The sequence below is a fragment of the Symphalangus syndactylus genome, chromosome 3 (assembly GCF_028878055.3).
Source record: "Symphalangus syndactylus isolate Jambi chromosome 3, NHGRI_mSymSyn1-v2.1_pri, whole genome shotgun sequence".
Classification (NCBI taxonomy): Eukaryota; Metazoa; Chordata; class Mammalia; order Primates; family Hylobatidae; genus Symphalangus; species Symphalangus syndactylus.
This window is the reverse complement of record NC_072425.2, coordinates 122,612,224-122,619,383: the sequence shown is the minus strand read 5'-3', so window position 1 is coordinate 122,619,383 and position 7,160 is coordinate 122,612,224. Positions and strand designations below refer to the sequence as shown.

Here is a 7,160-nt window from a genome sequence, read left to right as displayed (position 1 = left end):
TTGATTTTAAAGCAGCACTCTAATTCATAATTCTACTTTTTGTTGTTGCTGTTGGCTTAGACCAAACTGCCTCTCATGTATCTTGTATTAAATGAGCCAACTTAGGGGGAAAAAAGCAAAACAAAACCCTCAGACATGATCAGCAAGAAGGCCATCTGTGCTGGAAGCTCCCTCAGCACTTTCAGGGATGGATCAGCCGAGCTCATCATCTACCCAGTGGGAGGGCCACACTCAGAGAGGCCATTGGATCTGCTGACACAGCCTCTGCATGATGATAAATAGAGTAGAATGCTGTCAATACAAAGAGGATTTTGCAATGGACAGCCAAGGTTCTTCAGGGCAGCAAAGAAAGCAAATGATCAAACCACATAAAAAGGAAATGGAAGGATATATGCTTCCACATATAATGATCCATTATTTTAACTCGCGTTTTCCAGACTTAGCTCTTCTCTTCATCTTTTCTGGATTTCAAAGAACTTTTCTGATATATCACATCATTACATTTAAAGTGTCAGTAGTACCATGATAATTCTACGTCTTGCAAACCTGTGCTAAGACTTCCATGGACTGCCACATTTTAAAATTTATAGCATTATGTCTAATCCTTTTAGTTCCCTGGCTTGAGGCAGAAAGGTGAAAAAGTAATGGAAGAATGGGTGCACAAGGGCATTAAGGTTACATTAGGGATGCGTCATGTTTTGTTATTAATTCTCTGTGCTTGCCAGGGTAGTTTAAAAACTGGCAAGGGAGCTAGGAGGTAGTGTGTCATTTTAGCTGCATGGGAGAAGATAACTAAGCTCATAGATCACCTGCCACTGTTGTCTGAAGTTGAGGGGTGGGCAACACATGTACCCCTAGTGATTGATAGATCAAAAGAGAGTTTTCAGACAAAGCTTTGTAAAAAGATTTGTCCTAGTATTGGCAGTGAATTCCTAAAGCGTGACACACAGCAATGTGCATTGGCTTCTATAAAGGTAACAGATGTCTCTCTGACAGGTGAGCTAGAGAACACAGTTTGTGTAGTAAAAGAATGTACAAAGGGAGACAGAATAAAAAAATTTGGAGAATTTCCCACCCAGCTTGTGGTGCTTACCAATGCAGGTGGAAGGAAAGAATGGATTATCTTCTCTCAGATTTTGGTTGGCAGTTTTGCATTTTGAATAGCAAGCAGCATTTCATAGTTGTGTGAGAGTGATAGAAAAAAAATTCTGCATTTTCCTTCTCACTTGCAGAAGCATAAAGTCCCCTTGTGTGATTCAGACTGCCTTGATCATCCATCAATGTTGCTGTCCATTCCGTTTTAAATAGGAGTGCTTCAGAAGAAGCGGCCTATTCTTCAAATTGACATTTAGGACTGTTAAGAGTACCACAATGACTTCACTTAGCAATTTTTTTGGTGCTGCTTCTTTTGATCAGTAAAGTCACTCTGAGCAATAATGAAATTAAAGACATCCACTTAGAGAATGTGCTTATGTAAGCTTAAATTTCACTTCACATCAAAATATTATCTTTAGTGTTTTTCTTTTAAGTAATGTCAACAGAAATAAGACAAAAGAATTTGGATTGTTGGAGCTGCAGTGAGAAAGGGGTATGATTGACTGTAATACTTTTCCAGCTGAAAAACTGATGCCTAAAGAGGTAGAGCTGCTCATGGTCACAGGGCACGTTAATTAAAGGACCTTCAGATCCAGCACCAAGGCTGATTATGCTCCAAGAACAAAGGAGGGGCGGGAGGACATACATGACCTGTCTCTGAACACTTTGAACACTTACTTGAATATGCATTTTGCTTGGCATACATAAGTGTTATAATTGGTGTTAGACTTTTTATGTTCTTGATGAGTTCAGGGAAGATAAAAATCAATGGGGGCTTGAATCATCTTGGAAAGCTTTCTCAGCAGTCTGAGATCTAATATAAACCTGTAACCATTGATGAGACTCTACCCTCAGTGGTCTTTTATAATTGCAATTCCAATGGCTTGGAAGCATATGACTACTATTTTTGTAGATCTATATTTCATCATATCAAGGAATTAACATCTTAAGTTGTTTTTGCTGCCTTTTATGCCTTTTAGTCTTTACCAGTTCTATCTGTGATGCTATAAAATTTATGTTCTCTGTTCCAAAAAAACATGCTTTTTTATCTTTTGGTCAGATTTTATTTTCAGAATGAGGGTAGATTCCATTAAATTATTTTATCTACCTGTGTGTCACTGGGAGTGTCTAACTTGTACTTTTGGTTGTAGACAATTTAGTCCTAAGTCCTAATTCCCTATGGCTTAAAGATTCCACCATTAATTATTCAACTTTTTGAATGTGATTTTCATGTCACTGTCTAGTCTTCATATAAATATATCTTATCAGAACTATAAGATTTGTCAAGGGACAGTTGACTGTCCTTATTTCAGGATCAATTTTTGGGTTTTCATCCAACCCAGTCCCAGAGATACTGACTAGTAGTGGAAAGCCTTTGTTTTTCTTTTCAACCCTCACTATCCCCAACCTCATCCCTTTTGGAGCCCCCAGTGTCTGTTGTTTCCATCTTTATGTTCATGTGTACTCATTGTTTAGCTCCCACTTATAAGTGAGAACATGCAGTGTTAGGTTTCCTGTTTCTAAATTATTTTACTTAGGATAATGGTGTCCAGCTCCATCCATGTGGCTATAATGAAATGATTTTGTTCTTTTTTCTGGCTGCATAGTATTCCATGTTGTATATGTACCATATATTTTTTTAATACAGTCAACCATTGATGGACACTTTGGCTGATTCAATGACCTTGTTATTGTGAATAGTGCTATGATAAACATACGTTGCAGCTGTCTTATTAATATAAAGATTTATTTTCCTTTGGATCGATACCTAGTAGTGAGATTGCTGGGTGAAATGATAGTTTTTAGTTGTTTGAGAAATCTCCATACTGTTTTTCCTACAGATTGTACTAACTTACATTTCCACCAATAGTGTATAAGCATACCTTTTCCTCCACATCCATGCCAACATCTGTTGTTTTTTTGATTTTCTAATAATAAAATGTCTTAGTTATCTTAATTTTAGAACAATCACATACCATTTTACGGATTGATTTAGAACATTTGAAAGCCTTTTTATAATACAGCATATTGCAAATACAGCATTTTGGGAGATGTGATCATTCAAAGTTCATTTTTCTAATTGAATGTTATTTTATTGTCAACAATAGTACTTTCTTTACTGATCAAACCTTGACTAAATCAACGTGCCTTTCTATCTTTCATCTGAGGGGAGAAGCTCTTCTTTGTAATGGGCAGTCAATCTACTCCTATTCATTGAATAGGATCATATTACACGAAAGATATTATATTTTCAATAGTAATGCTAATAAAACAAATAATAAAACAACCCAAAAACTAAAGGAACTGTCATGATTCTTCTTTTTAAGTAGAAACAAACAGTAGTTAAGCAATATTTTTAAATGTTAAACTAGTGTGATATCAGTACTACTTATGTGGTTCCCCCCGTCTTCATCAGCTCTCTTGTTTCTGAACTCGAAGTAAAGAATTCTGTACAAGAATTCTGTACTAGCCTGGCCAACATGGCGAAACACCATTTCTACTAAAAAATACAAAAATTAGCCAGGCTTGGTGGTACATGCCTGTAATCCCAGCTACTCAGGAGGCTGAGGTGGGAGAATTGCTTGAACCCAGGAGGCAGAAGTTGAAGTGAGCTGAGATCGCTCCATTGCACTCCAGCCTAGGCGACAGAACAAGACTCTGTCTCAAAAAAAAAAAAAAAAAAAAAGAATTCTTTACATCTTTTAGACTGCTTTTACACTGTCCTGTGTTGATTACAAGATGTTTCTCCTGTCTTGGATTTCTCTAAATTCTCTGACTTAGAACAGTATCTTATGTTTTCTGTATACTTCAGAGGGTCTAACACAGCCTTTACCCAAACAGTAGAGCCTTATGTACTTTAATTGATTGGGGAAAAATAATCGCTATTGCTCAAATTTACATTATAAAGGTTTACATTATAATTTATTAATTAATTTGAATATGAGTTTGTCATAGAGTTAAATGCCTTTAGATTTCTTTATACAAAGCAAAATGAATTTGGAACACTTCTGAACTGGAACTGAGATTAGTGCTCAATTAGTTGTCTTTGGCTTGGCCTACCAGGTTATAGTCTCTCTTCCTTTCACCAGAATGGCAGGGATGGAAATCACTGTAAAGTTTAAAATGTACACTAAGAAAGGGTGCTTTTCAGCTCTTTCTGAGGAGAAGCTGGGAGAGTCAGAGAACAATGCCTGTCTCCATGGGGGTGAGTGTTGGCTCTGATAGATTTCTGTTTACCTCCTCACTGAAGGAGATTTCTCTCTTTGCTTATGGGAGTCCAATTCTGTTTTCTGAAAGTCCAAGATGCATTATAATAGCATGTTTGCAGTCTAATTCACAGTATAATTGCTAGTGGTTCAATTAAAACCACTGTTTTGTAAATTAAAGATTCGAACGGAGCTTCTCCTGCAGAGTAATAGCAAAATTGCTTTTAAGCTTACCTTACAAAGAAGCAAAAATCCCAAAAAACAAAAATACCACACATACACGTTTAATAAAAAACCTTTCTGGGGGAAAGATTTTTCCCTCTACTGAATTAGAAGAGAAAGACTAGGTTATGTACTATGTAATATTTATCTTTTAATTCCCAGAACCTAGCATAGTACATAATATAACATCAACACATGACAATTTTAGGTTAAATGAATAAATGATTATACTCCAGTTTTAGATACTGTTCAATGTGTCATCTTTCAACTAAAGAATTCACATAAGGAAAAATTCAAGAATAAGAAAGCTAAATGTTCCACAAATCAATAGTATACTGAGATGTAAACATCTACATGGTTCAAATGATCCAGTTTTGAAATTTGTTGTAACAAACCTAAAAGAAACAATTTATTGCCGCACTTTCATTATGACTTGAGATAATCTTCTTGAATAGAAGATTCAACTCGGTAATGTGATCTTAAGAGTCATAATGTGGGCATAGATATTTTGCAAAACATTGTCATAAATTGCTGGTCAATAGCAGATACTTCCTTTTTCTTTCCTTTTTTTTGAGAAAGGGTCTCACTGTGTCACCCAGGCTGGAATGCAGTGGCTCGATATCGGCTCACTGCCACCTCCACCTCCTGGGGTCAAGCAATTCTCCTGCCTCGGCTTCCCAAGTAGCTGGGGCTACAGGTGTGGCCACCATGCCCAGCTAATTTTTGTATTTTTTGGTAGAGACGGGGTTTCACTGTGTTGGCCAGGCTGGTCTTGAACTCCTGGCGTCAGTGATCCGCCCTCCTTGACCTCCCAAAGTTCTGGGATTACAGGTGTGAGCCACCACCCCCAGCCTAATAGCAGATATTTCATTCTAGGCATGAATACTTTTTTCTTAGTCAATTGATATTATCAACAATTTATACAGATTAAACCAAGAGTTTGCCACCATTTCCTTTTGTTTTAGTCACCTGATTTTAGTACCAGAGTAAAAAGTAGATAATATCAGTTTAGAAATGTCGTCTATCCAATATCAAATATAATACAAGTAACTTTTAATGTTCATATAACCTTAAAGATACAAACATCACTTGATTTATAATGTCAGTTCCCAAGGGAAGGACCATGGTTTGGAAAACACTGGAAGTTTAAGATACATCAACATCTGCCTGGTTCATGCTTTAGAAATGTTTGATCGTGATGATTTTCCAAGAAACAATTGATGCCCATTGGTACTTTATAGCAATCATCTAAATAAATCTTAACTGGTGTTCTATTTATTTACCATTTTTCATTCTGTTCTTTTTTGTAATGCCTTGCTTATTCCTCATTTAATAGAAATAAAATATATTGTCTCTCAGATTGATCTAATTGATCAATCTAATAGCAATTATCAATATATGCATATTTATATATACGTGCAAAACACTTTCAATATGGTATTGACGGATTGTACCTCATTTATTTTTCACCCTAAATAAATAAATTTTGAATTTGCAAATGAAGAAATTGAAGTTCAGAGAGACTAGTTAATGTCTCTGATTATCTGAGCCCCAATAACGTATAGTATGCACCAGCAAGAACCTAGGTTGTGGAGGCAGACTGCCTGGGTTTGAAATCCGGCACAAGTGTGTGTTGGAGGATTAAATTAGTTAATTTATATATAGCATATAAACAGTAGCTAGAATGCTGCATGGGCTTAATACATGGTAGATTTTATTATTGTTACCTCAGTGTTTCCCAAACTCTGGTATTCAGAATCATGCAGGATGCCCAAGACTGCAGATTCTTGGGCCTTATCCTATATCCACTGAATCAGAATCTCTAATTTACAAATCATGGCTGTACTCTTTCCAATAAGTGATGTTGACCATTTTAAAAAAATATTTTTTTCTTTGCAAAAGGGTTATGTTTTGCTTTAACAGGTCCCTTTCTTACAACACAGATCTTATTTATGCCCACAAAATGCTTAATTAAGAAGGATAGTAGGTTTAGAACTTTGAATGCAAAAAAGACTTGAAAAATTTTAAATTTGCATACTTGTGAAAAATTGATAGTTTATTGGGGTAAAGTAGAAAAAATGGCTTGTACAAAAGAGCCAAAGCCCATTCATTATTTACTGAAAATTTGCTATTTGCTAAATAGCTCTCATTCATGCAGCACATACTGACTGAGTGGCCACAGGGGCCCAGCACTTGCTGTCTACCAGGGTTTCAAAGATGAGAAAGGCCAGACTCCTGCACTCATGGCAGTTATAATAATGAAATGCTCCTTTCAAGAATGAATATTGAATTAAATATTTTATTAACAAAAGTGAATTGTGAATATTCACTATTGATCAAACCTGTATGTAAATTACAGAAATGATGAGGGATTTACAGAAACTGCTTTTGAAAGTCTCCCAAATTGATTCTGGTTATAAGGCTACTAAATTGTATTGCAATTAATTTGAAAAACAATATAGGAATACATATTTCTGCACATGTCTAGAATAAAGTCAATAATACTTATTAGTCTTAAGACAACTATAACCTTCCCAGTGTCGGTAGTGACCCAGGTACTGTTCTAAGCGTTTTTCACAGATGGGTTTTATTAATCTTCCAAAAACAACCATGTCAGGGAAGTACTATTATTGTCTC

The 7,160-nt window shown here is 35.9% G+C and overlaps 2 protein-coding genes across 18 annotated transcripts in view; one reads left to right on the top strand and one right to left on the bottom strand.

Moving 5' to 3' along the window:
* LOC134736030 (BEN domain-containing protein 2-like) overlaps positions 1-7,160 on the top strand; it is an 816,235-nt gene that overhangs the window by 174,115 nt on the left and 634,960 nt on the right. The window lies entirely within an intron of this gene.
* Positions 1-7,160, bottom strand: part of GRIA4 (glutamate ionotropic receptor AMPA type subunit 4) — a 380,575-nt gene that overhangs the window by 190,142 nt on the left and 183,273 nt on the right. The gene's annotated exons all lie outside the window — the stretch shown is intronic.